This window comes from Triticum dicoccoides, chromosome 2A (genome assembly GCF_002162155.2).
Source record: "Triticum dicoccoides isolate Atlit2015 ecotype Zavitan chromosome 2A, WEW_v2.0, whole genome shotgun sequence".
In the NCBI taxonomy this organism is placed as follows: domain Eukaryota; kingdom Viridiplantae; phylum Streptophyta; class Magnoliopsida; order Poales; family Poaceae; genus Triticum; species Triticum dicoccoides.
Window position 1 is genome coordinate 105,978,054 of NC_041382.1, and position 11,240 is coordinate 105,989,293.

An 11,240-nucleotide genomic window follows, 5' to 3' on the forward strand; every position below is an offset into this window, starting at 1 on the left:
CTGCTCGGGCGAACCACATTTGTGAGATTCAATGCGGTACAGCAGTATGCATACCTCAAGCTCAAGATGCCAGGACCTCAGGGGGCCATCACAGTTAATGGAAACACAGAGCGCTCTCTCCGCACGAAGGAGCACACTGCGGCCCTCACAGCAGATGCGCAAAGCAGCCTCTTAAGGCAATCCACTAGTTCGGCGATTAAGGACCCGGACACCTTCAAGCGCGCCCGAAGTTATCTTCAGCAAAACCGCCTGGCATGTTCCGAGATCGCATAGCAATGCGGCCCCCACCCCAGTACCAGCCAAACAGCAAAGTCCATGCCACGCGTACATAATTACGCATTGAAAATACCATGGGCACAGGTGGGGAGGGGGCACGACTACGGCACGCCCCAAGACGCGGCTCAACCGCACTAGGCGCTTCCCGCTTTTTTTTTCTCTCTTTCAGGACCTTAATCTCTGGAAACCCTGTCCGGTAGTATGATTGTCGATCACATCATGCAGCAACCAAGGAGGAAGAAAGCTACGTCGCACCACGAAACTCCCAGGTGGTCTCTGACAACGAGTGAAATAATCGCTCTAAATACCATTCCTCAGCTTGCCCTTGGAGGGGACATGTCAAATAGTCCTACTTTTTGCTTACCGCACCACTTGTATCATTCTGCTTTAACGCACCTTTTTGAATAAACAATGCATAGCACAAAACTATTATCGCATTCTTTATTCTTCTTTTTTCTATATATACATATGTTCATTCATGACATCCAGCACCCGTACACTCTGGTACGGCCAATACGCTAGGGGCTTAAGCATACCCCATAATACGGCGTGAGAAGTCCGAACACTTTAGACAGTGCGACACCCCGAACTTATAGCATTATATGCATCAACTCCGAATCATGTCTTGGGTCAATAGTTGGGTTTGCCTGGCTCCCATGTTTTGGTACCTTACGTTCCACTATATCGGCTAAGGTAGCACTGGGAGAACTACTGCGATTGTGCCCTGGTTCAGCTGGGCTAAGCACCTCATTAGAGAAAGCTAAAACTGACTGTCATGATAAGGCGAGAGACTGGTCACTGTTCGAGAGGTTTCGAGTCCCTAAAGACTTATGCCGCTTAGAGCGAGGAGTCGGCTTTGTCCGGCTTAAGGCGTGTATAGCGCCCCAAATTCGGCCTTCCAAATACTAGGGGTTTGCCAAAATTTAAAATTATAGAATTCTATGGCTAAGTGAGAGTGATAAAGTATTATAGTCTAATTGCCTTGTTCGTTGTGCTGAGCACCTCCCTCGGAGGACCCAAAAATGGGAACAAGAGTGCTCAGGTTTATCCCGAACACCCCAGCACTCGTGGCATGGGGGCAGAAGCCGGCGACTAGCCATCTCTCAGATTTGATAAATAGCCGAACAGAAGGTAATATTTTAAATTCAAACAAGCGTTGCATAGCGCATATGAACAAGTTTTCATACCACAGGATCACACGAGCAAGTTCATTCAAATATTACATCTTTTGCACACTCATCCGCTACAAGACGGGCACCCTTCATGACACCCTCATAATACATCTCAGGGTGGCGCTGCTCCTTGCCCTGCGGCGGCCCCTCCTTCACCAACTTCTCGGCGTCCATCTTGGCCCAGTGCACCTTCACACGGGCAAAAGCCCGGCGTGCACCCTCGATGCAGACGGACCGCTTGATGACTTCCAGCCATGGGCAGGCATCCACAAGCCGCCTCACCAGATCGAAGTAGCTGTTGGGAAGGGCGTCGACAGGCCACATCCGGACTATAAAGCCCTTCATGGCCTGTTCGGCCGCCTTGTGCAGCTCAACCAGTTGCTTCAGCTGGTCGCTCATAGGCATCGGTTGTTCGGTCCGAGTATACTGAGACCAGAACAGCTTCTCCGTCGAGCTTCCCTCCTCGGCCTGGTAAAACTTTGCGGCATCCGACACGCTGCGGGGAAAATCTGCGAATGCTCCTGGAGAGCTCCGAACTCGGGTAAGTAACAAGTAATTTACTTTCACATGCTTGCTTTGCATATTGAATGCCTTACCCTCCGCTATCTTCCTCATTGCCTCAATCTCCTGGAGGGCCTTTTGGGCTTCAGCCTTGGCATTCTTTGCGCTCTCAAGGGCCGCGGTAAGCTCAGACTCTCGCGTCTTGGAGTCAACCTCCAACGCCTCGTGCTTCGTCACGAGTGCTTGGAGCTCTTGGTACAGCTCGCCCACCCGTGCCTCTTGCTTTTCCCGCTCGGTGCGCTCCTAGGACGCTTTGTTTTCGGCCTCGGACAGCGCTTGCTTCAGGGTCACCACTTTGGTCGTGGCCCCTGGCAAATTCATGATGATCCTGTCATTTTGCAATCGCATGTTTTTTGTATATATATATATAGACAAGGTATTACTTACCTTTGTTCTCCTCGAGCTGCCTCTTGGCAAGGCCGAGCTATTTCTCGGACCCCTCGAGGTCCTGCTTTAGTCCGGTGACCTCCGCAGTCAGTGCGGTAGAGGTCAGCAGCGAAGCCTGCATACCCATATAGACATACTTATATTAGACTCCTGCATATATTATTTGATCCTCTATTCGGATTTTCTTTGTGAACACCAAACAGAGCATCAGGGGCTATTGTCTATGCGGTAATATTTTCCCTATATTTTAAATACCTACCTCAAAGCCTCTTAGAAGGCTGGCACAGGCTTCATTCAGTCCGCTCTTGGCGGACTGAACCTTCTTGATCACCGCACTCATAATAGTGCCGTGCTCTTTGTTGATGGAAATGCCACGAAGCGCTCCCAGCAGGTCGTCTGGTGCCTCTGGATGGATAGAGGTCACCGGCACGGGCGTCTTACCCCTTTTGGAAGGGGGCCGCCTACCCGAGTCCGAAACCACTGGAGGTTCCGGCGCGGTGTTCGGCTGAGAGACGAACTTGGAGCCCCCGGGAGCCTTGCTCCCTTTGCTCGTGGAGCCCGGAAGGTCGCCTCGAGGCACCGCCGGGACTGTCTCCCCCGGCTCAGTGCCCTTTGAGACAATACCTCGGCATTGTCCATAGGGCAAGGGGAGGACGCAGTCAGAAGTGGATCGCTCTCCATATCCGATGAATCCAAGGAGCCGTCCGACGAGGATACGTCGATACGGGCTTGGGGAGGTCTGCATAATCATATTCGGCATTAGGAGAAGCAGTGCGACAAAGGTATGCTATGAGTTACTCTGATATCAGTATACTTACGACTTCGCCAGGGGCTTGGCCCTGAGCAGCCACTCGTCTTCGCCTTCGGCAGCGGTGGTGGAGCAGTCCGGAAGAATAGTCCTTCCCTTCTTGGACCCTTCGGCCTCCCCGGTCGGGGCGGCCTTCCTTTTCTTGTCTCCCCCGGCTGGAGGGGGAGCATCTTCATCTTCCTCCTCGTCTTCATGGGAGGAGTGCATCGCGGAGTTATCGGACGATGAGTCCGATACCACCTGGCGCCGGGAACTCTTTCGGGTTCCCTTGGCCTTCTTCTTGGTCTTCTCCGGCACCTTATAAGGAGTCGAAGTCAGCATCTCCATTAGGAGAGCTTCCGCGGTGTCTTCGAGCAGGGAGGCTGGACAGTAAATCTGCTCCGATGCCTCCACCCAGTCCTGTTTATGGCATGGGAGCTCAGACCCCGCACATGGTTAATCTATGGGAAATAAATATCCTACTAGATGTACAGAACTTACCGGATTCGCAGGGCGCTTCGCGCTTAGCCCGCGGTCCTTGGTGAGAGAGGGAGGGACCTCGGCGCCCTTGAACAGCACCCTCCAGACGTCTTTGTGCGTCGTGTCAAAGAGCTCGCTTAGAGTCTGGTGTCGGGTCGGGTCGAACTCCCATAAGTTGAAATCCCGTTGTTGACACGGGAGGATCCGGCGGAAGAGCATGCCTTGACTATGTTTACAAGCTTAAGTTTCTTGCTTGTCATGTTCCGGATACACTTCTAGAGTCCGTCCAGCTCCACCGATGAACCCCAGGACAGGTCCTTCTCCTTCCAGGAAGTGAGCCGCGTGGGGATTCCGGATCGAAACTCAGCGGCCGCCACCCAGTTGGTGTCGCGCGGCTCGGTGATGTGGAACCACCCCGATTGCCACCCCTTTACGGTCTCCACAAAGGAGCCCTCGAGCCATGCAACGTTGGGCATTTTTCCCACCATGGCTTCGCCGCATTCTGCTTGTTGGCTGCCTACAACCTTCGGCTTGATATTGAAGGTCTTCAGCCATAGGCCAAAGTGGGGCCGGATGCGGAGGAAAGCCTCGCACACGACGATGAACGCCGAGATGTTGAGGATGAAATTCGGGGCCAGATCATGAAAGTCCAGCCCGTAGTAGAACATGAGGCCGCGGACAAATGGATGGAGGGGAAACCCCAATCCGCGGACGAAGTGGGTGAGGAAAACCACCCTTTCGTGAGGTTCCAGGGTAGGGACGACCTGCCCCGCGGCTGGCAGCCGGTGCGCGATGTCCGCGTCTAAGTATCCGGCTCCATGCAACTTTTTGATGTGCCCCTCCGTGATGGAGGAGGCCATCCACTTGCCTCCCGCTCCGGACATGTTTGGAGAGAGTTGAGGAGGAGGATGTGGACTTGGGCACTGGAGCTCGAGTGCGCGAGAATGGATGAGCAAGGAGGAAGAAGGCATGTGTAGAAAAAGGTGAGATCTTATCCCTTTATAAGGGTGGACTAAACTATGCGCCCCCACTAGCCTGGTAAAACTCGCTTATCCCCCAAGCGCCGTATTTGATGGTGCAGTTGGGTTACCCACGTCCGTATTGATGAGAATCCCGTAATAAGGGGAACATGATCTCTGCCTTGACAAGACATGTCAAGAAACCGTCTCGCGTTATGTGCGGGGCTGGTTAAAGAAAAATGATTCGAATAATTACCGGACCATGGCATGATGTCATGCTGCCATAACGTGTCAGCAGAATGGATTTGTGGAAATATTATTCTCTCTACGGTGGTATGTGGAACTTTTTTTGCAGGGTCGGACACTCATCGTCATTGAAGCCTGGTTCAGGGGCTACTGAGGGAGTCCTGGATTAGGGGGTCTCCGGACAGCCGGACTATATCTGTTGGCCGGACTATTGGAATATGAAGACATAAGATTGAAGACTTCATCCCGTGTCCGGATGGGACTCTACTTGGCATGGAAGGCAAGCTAGGCAATACAGATATGTATATCTCCTCCTTTGTAACTGACCTTGTGTAACCCTAGCCCCCTCCGGTGTCTATATAAACCGGAGGGTTTTAGTCCGTAGGACAACATATAATCATACCATAGGCTAGCTTCTAGGGTTTAGCCTCTCCAATCTCGTGGTAGATCAACTTTTGTACTACTCATATTATCAAGAATAATCAAGCAGGACGTAGGGTTTTACCTCCATCAAGAGGGCCTGAACCTGGGTAAAACATCGTGTCCCCTGCCTCCTGTTACCATCCGCCTTAGACGCACAGTTCGGGACCCCCTACCCGAGATCCGCCAGTTTTGACACCGACACTATGCATCTCCATGGATTGATCATTGTGTGTGCGTAGAAATTTTTTAGTTTTTCCATGCAGCGTTTCCCAACAGTGGCATTCGAGCCAGGTCTATGCGTAGATGATATGCATGAGTAGAACACAAAGAGTTATGGGAAGTGATAGTCATACTTCTTACCACCAACATCTTATTTTGATTTGGCGGTATTGTGGGATGAAGTGGCCCGGACCAAACTTACACATCCACGCAAATGAGACTGGTTCCACCGACAAACATGCAACTAGTTTTGCATAAAGGTGGCAGGCGGGTGTCTGTTTCTCCTACTTTTGTTGAATCAAATTTGACTACGGCCAGTCCTTGAAGAAGGTTAAAACAGCAAACTTAACGAAACACCAGTGTGGTTTTATGCATAGGTTAGAATGAGTCTTGCTAGAATCCCATAGCAGACACGTAAACTTACAACAACAAAGTAGAGGACGTCTAACTTGTTTTTGCAGGGCATGTTGTGATGTGATATGGTCAAGACATGATGTGATAAATGTTATTGTATGAGATGATCAAGTTTTGTAAGATATCTGACAACCGGCAGGAGCCTTATGGTTGTCTCTTTATTGTATGAAATGCAAACGCCATGTAATTGCTTTACATTATCACTATGCGTTAGCGATAGTTGTAGAAGCAATAGTTGGCGTGACGACCACAACGCTATGATGGAGATCAAGGTGTCGAGCCAGTGACGATGGAGATCATGATGATGCTTTGGAGATGGAGATCAAAAGCACAAGATGATGATGGCCATATCATGTCACAAATTTTGATTACATGTGATGTTTATCCTTTATGCATCTTATTTTTCTTAGAACGGCGGTAGCATTATAAGATTATCCCATCACTAAAAATTTCAAGGTAAAAGTGTTATCCCTGAGTATGCACTGTTGCTACAGTTCATCGTGTTGAGACACCGCGTGATGATCGGGTGTGATAGACTCTACGTTCACATACAATGGGTGCAAGACAGTTTTGCACATGCGGAATACTTGGGTTAAACTTGACGAGCGTAGCATGTACAGACATGGCCTCGGAACATAGGAGACCGAAAGGTCGAACGTGAATCATATAGTAGATATGATCAACATAGAGATGTCCACCATTGATGACTACCCCATCTGACGTGATGATCGTAAATGGGTTAGTTTATTTGGATCACGTATCACTTAGATGACTTGAGGGATGTCTATTTAAGTGGGAGTTGTGACACCCCAAAATTTTGACCTTGTTTTATTAACTAAAATTCTGCCAGGAAATTCAAACTTTCATTTTCTTGATTTTCCATTGATTTCAGAACCATTCTTCCTTGGTTATTATGGAGTTTTACACCAAGTGACAACCTTTCAAATATTTTATTGGATTTGTTTACCCTCTCAAGAAAGCATTCCTATTATCAGTGGAATTTGTTTGCACAAGCATTTCTCTCTGAACTTTATTCCTAAAATGATTTTTCATTAGTTTTGGAGCTCTCTTTGAACTACAACCACTTGATAAATTTATTTAAAATTTTCACCAAAATTTGGAGATGTCATGTGATGTTTTTAAATCACTTTTATGCAAAAATATTTTCCATTCATTTAATATTTTGAGCTCTACACCAATTTTTCAAATCTGGTGCAGTGGGAAATTTTGCACTACAACCCATTTAAATATTCCTTTCTAGCTTCCACCAAAATGATGGGATGTTAATAGGAGTATATTATGCAACTTTATGCAAAAGCCCTTTTAGGTTCTTTGAAAAAATTGAGTGAATCAACCTCTTTTTCATTCTGATCCATCTTCGTGGTTTGTACTACAACCCCTTTTTATCTTGTTCTTTTACCCATGATTCCTTTTCCTACTTATAGCCCATCCTCCTAAACCCTTAAGTCCACGAGAGTGGACTCATTGGAGGATTTTAAGTTCATGCAATGGTGCCTTTCCCTTTCTGTCCAAAATGAATTTCCTCACAAACTTGAACTGACAAGTTTCTGCTTTTGACAAACTAACCTCACCACTCTTGTCGGAGTAAATAGCCATGGGTAGCCTAGCCGGCTTCCCCTGGCCCTTCTGAAAAAATTACGAGCCCGTCCGGCTCTCAAGAATCCAAGACATGGAGCCGCCTTCCCCTTGCTGGCTGCCACCCAGGCCGGCTTTCGGAAGGCGGTCCGACTTTAGCCCTCATGAAGAAAGCCATGGGAGGGCCGACTTCGAGAAGCCGGCCGTGAGGAGGCCGACTCCAAGAAGCCGGCTCCCGTAAGGCGGTCGAGACCGTACCCTCAAAGTTTGCATCCACCTAGCGGCGACGAGACGGGGCGTGGCTACAGTAAAGCCTACCACCCCCAAATCCCGGAGCACGACCGGCATAGTGCGCCATACGGGTGACCATGACCCGTCCGGCGCAGCACTGTTGCCACGCTGACCCTGATGTCATCCACGAAGGCCTACCAGTACGGCCCACGGGCAGCGGGTCCCTTCGGGCAGAGAGATACCCGAAGGCGGCCACGCCTCCCCCAGTCGGCCCAAGACAGAGCCGGCTCCCCGCAGCCGGCTTGCCGCCTCCCTCGAAGGAGACGCCCCATTAAGAAGGCAAGACGCGGTGAGGCTACAGGGATCGCCCGCCGGGCGGCGGCACTGTAGCCACGCATACCTCGACGAAGCCCTCGTCATCAGGTTGAGGCAACAGTAACCAGCCATCGACAAGCCCCTTGGCAGTGGGGCCTGCCTGTTGCCAAGGAGTTGGTAGCCGGCGGGACCCACCAGTCGGCAGGCCCCAGCAGTCGGCGCAGAAGCCGGCGAGCGCAGTCACAGACGGCTGGGCCCCGTGCCCAGTCGGATTACCATTGTACCCCGGGGGGTAGGCCTATATAAACCCCCCGGGGCACCCATGCAAAGGGTTCGACCCCCTGCTAGTTCTAGACACCACACAAGGAAAATAAGCAAGCTAGTCGTGCCCTTCTTCCTCCTCCCACCGAACAGCTCAAGGAGCATTGTGTAGCTACTTGTCCATCTAGTGATCATGCAGAGACCTCGCAGAGCAGCAGTAGGGGTGTTATCTCCATGGAGAGCCCCGAAGCTGGGTAAGATTCGCCGGCGTGCATGTCTTCGCCTCATCCTATTTCCAGGCACCGGCGACGTCTTACTGGCTCCCACAATGATAAGCCACCCGTTGGCATATGTCGCACCTACCACCCGACATTTGGCGCCCACCATGGGGCCAGGTGCACCGTCGTTCGGAGACCTATTTTGGACGGGAACCCTCTTCCTCCCCAGCGAGCGTAGCCAGCCAGGCACACCCGATGGCGCTTGCCATGATGCGCTGCAAGGCGTCACCAGCATCTGCGCGGCGAGCAGCCTCGCCAACCTCCTCAACGAAACCCTCATCTCCGATGAGCTCGCCTCTGATGCGGGCGCCGACCACCTCGCCAACCTCCTCGGCCAGCTCCATGTCTCCAGCGAGCCCGCTGTGGATCTGGAGTCGGTTGGCTCCACCAACCCGATGCCTGTAGACTCCGACATGGCCTCCTTCGACACCTTCCCCACCAACGTCGCGATCTACAACGAACCGCTTCCTCGGACCGACGGCCGCGATACTGTCACCACCGAAGTGATGGTCATCAGCCACGGCGGCCCGGCCAACGAAAGCGCCCACGACGCCCCGCATGTGGCAGCCCACGACTTGTCCACCCCCTCCCGACTGATGCCGACGACGAAGCACTGGAGGCTCGCCGCCTCGCCCTCCTTGCAGAAGGCCGAAAATTGGTTTTCATGAGACGCCTCGCTGAGGCCCACCAGCGCGAAGCTGATCGCGCCGCCTTTAGCACGCCGCCCCGGGCGGGCCGAGCCGGGCCGGCATTGTCAAGCAACACGGCGCCGTCATCGCCGACACATTAGGAGTCGACCGCCCAGTCTACACCACTCCACTCGAGAACCTGCGCGCCGCCCAGGCGGCCGTAGACGAGCTGGACGGACTGGGGGCCGAAGAACTCCCCCACATGGCCCGACGCATCCAGCTGCTGATCGATGCAGCCGCGCAGTGGCACGAAGCCGACGCCCGCGCGGAAAGCCCTCCCCCGCGCCGAGATCACGGCGCGACGTCCCGGACACCGACTGCGGGCAGAGACCACAAGCGACACGAGAAAGAGCCGGCCGCCAGCTGAAGCCAAACCCGAATCTCCGTCGAGCGAGACCCGGACAGCCATCCCCGAGCCATGGAATGGCGGGGCAACCCGCCTCCGCCTTGACCCCGTGGAGAGGGATATCCCACCCCGCCGCCAGTGGTGCACCCGACTCTCAGCGGCTGACTAGGTCGCCGCGAAGGAGTCGGCGAGAACGACGCCCGCCATCGGATCGACCGCCTGGCGCGATCCCTGGCGCTGGAAGAAGAAGACGATGTCGGTCCGCCTTGCTTCGGCCCCCGCATCCATGACGAGCCCTTCCCCAAAGGGTTCTTGCTCCCAAGAGACACGCTCAAGTACAACGGCTCCGTGAAGCCGGAAGATTGGTTGATCGACCACTCCACGGCGGTCAGCATAGCCAACGGCAACCGGCGCGTTGCCGTGAAGTACGTGCCCCTCATGCTGCAAGGCACGACGCGGACCTGGCTCAACAGCCTCAAACCGCGCAGCATCAACAGCTGGCTAGATTTCGCCGAAGCTTTCATCTGCAACTTCACCAGCACCTACAAGCGGGCTCCCAAGCCCAGACAGCTCTCCTTGTGCGTATAAGGCCCCGCTGAGTTCGCTCGCGACTACCTCACGCGTTGGGCCGAGCTCCGCAACTCTTGCGAAGGGGTGCACGAGGTGCAAGCCATAGAATACTTCACAGCCGGATGCCGAGAAGGCACCCTCCTCAAGCACAAGCTCCTCTGCGACGAGCCGACTACCCTCGATGAGCTTCTAGACATAGCGGACAAGTACGCCACCGCCGAGTCCTCGATGAAGACCGAGCTTCGGGTAGACGCGTCCGGAAAAGTACTCAACCCGGCGCCCAAGACGCCGGCTGGGGATTCCGGCCGACGCCCACACTCGAACGACCACAAGCGCAAGGGCCCCACGCCGCCTCCCGCCAGTCGGCAGGTGGCCACAGTCGAAGACGTGCCGCCTGAAGGGCAACCCGCGCCCAAGAAGCCCAAGGGCGGCAGGCCGGCTTGGCAGCCGGCCTTCTCCTACGAGCAAACTCTCGACGCCCCGTGCAAGTTCCACAGCGGCGCGAAGCCGTCCAAGCACACAACCCGGAAGTGCCATTGGCTCACCCGAATCTCCAAAGGCGAGGGGCTTGCGCCGCCTCCACCTGCCAGCCCACCGCCTCCGGCCCCGCTGCCTCCGGCCGCTCGGCCCGCAGTCGGAGCCGTGCATGACGAATTCCCCGACGAGCAAGCAACCTACATCGTCTTTACAAGCCAGCCCGAAGATCGGCGCAGCAAACGCCGAGAGCACCAGGAAGTCAGCATGGTCGCCGCCAACCCCGCCGGACACATGCATTGGTCAGAAAAGCCACCCTCGCGAGGTGATGCCGTCTCCCGGCTCTTATGCGTTGGTCTTGGAAGCCACCCTCGCGACGGACAGACGTGCTGCCCGCTTCTCTCGTGTGTTGATAGAGGGCGGGAGAAGCATCAACATCCTGTACCGTGACACCCTGGAGAAGCTAAATGTCAAGACGAAGCAGCTCATGCCTACTCGGACAGTGTTTCATGGCATCGTACCTGGCTTGTCCTGCGCCCCCATTGGCAAGATCAAG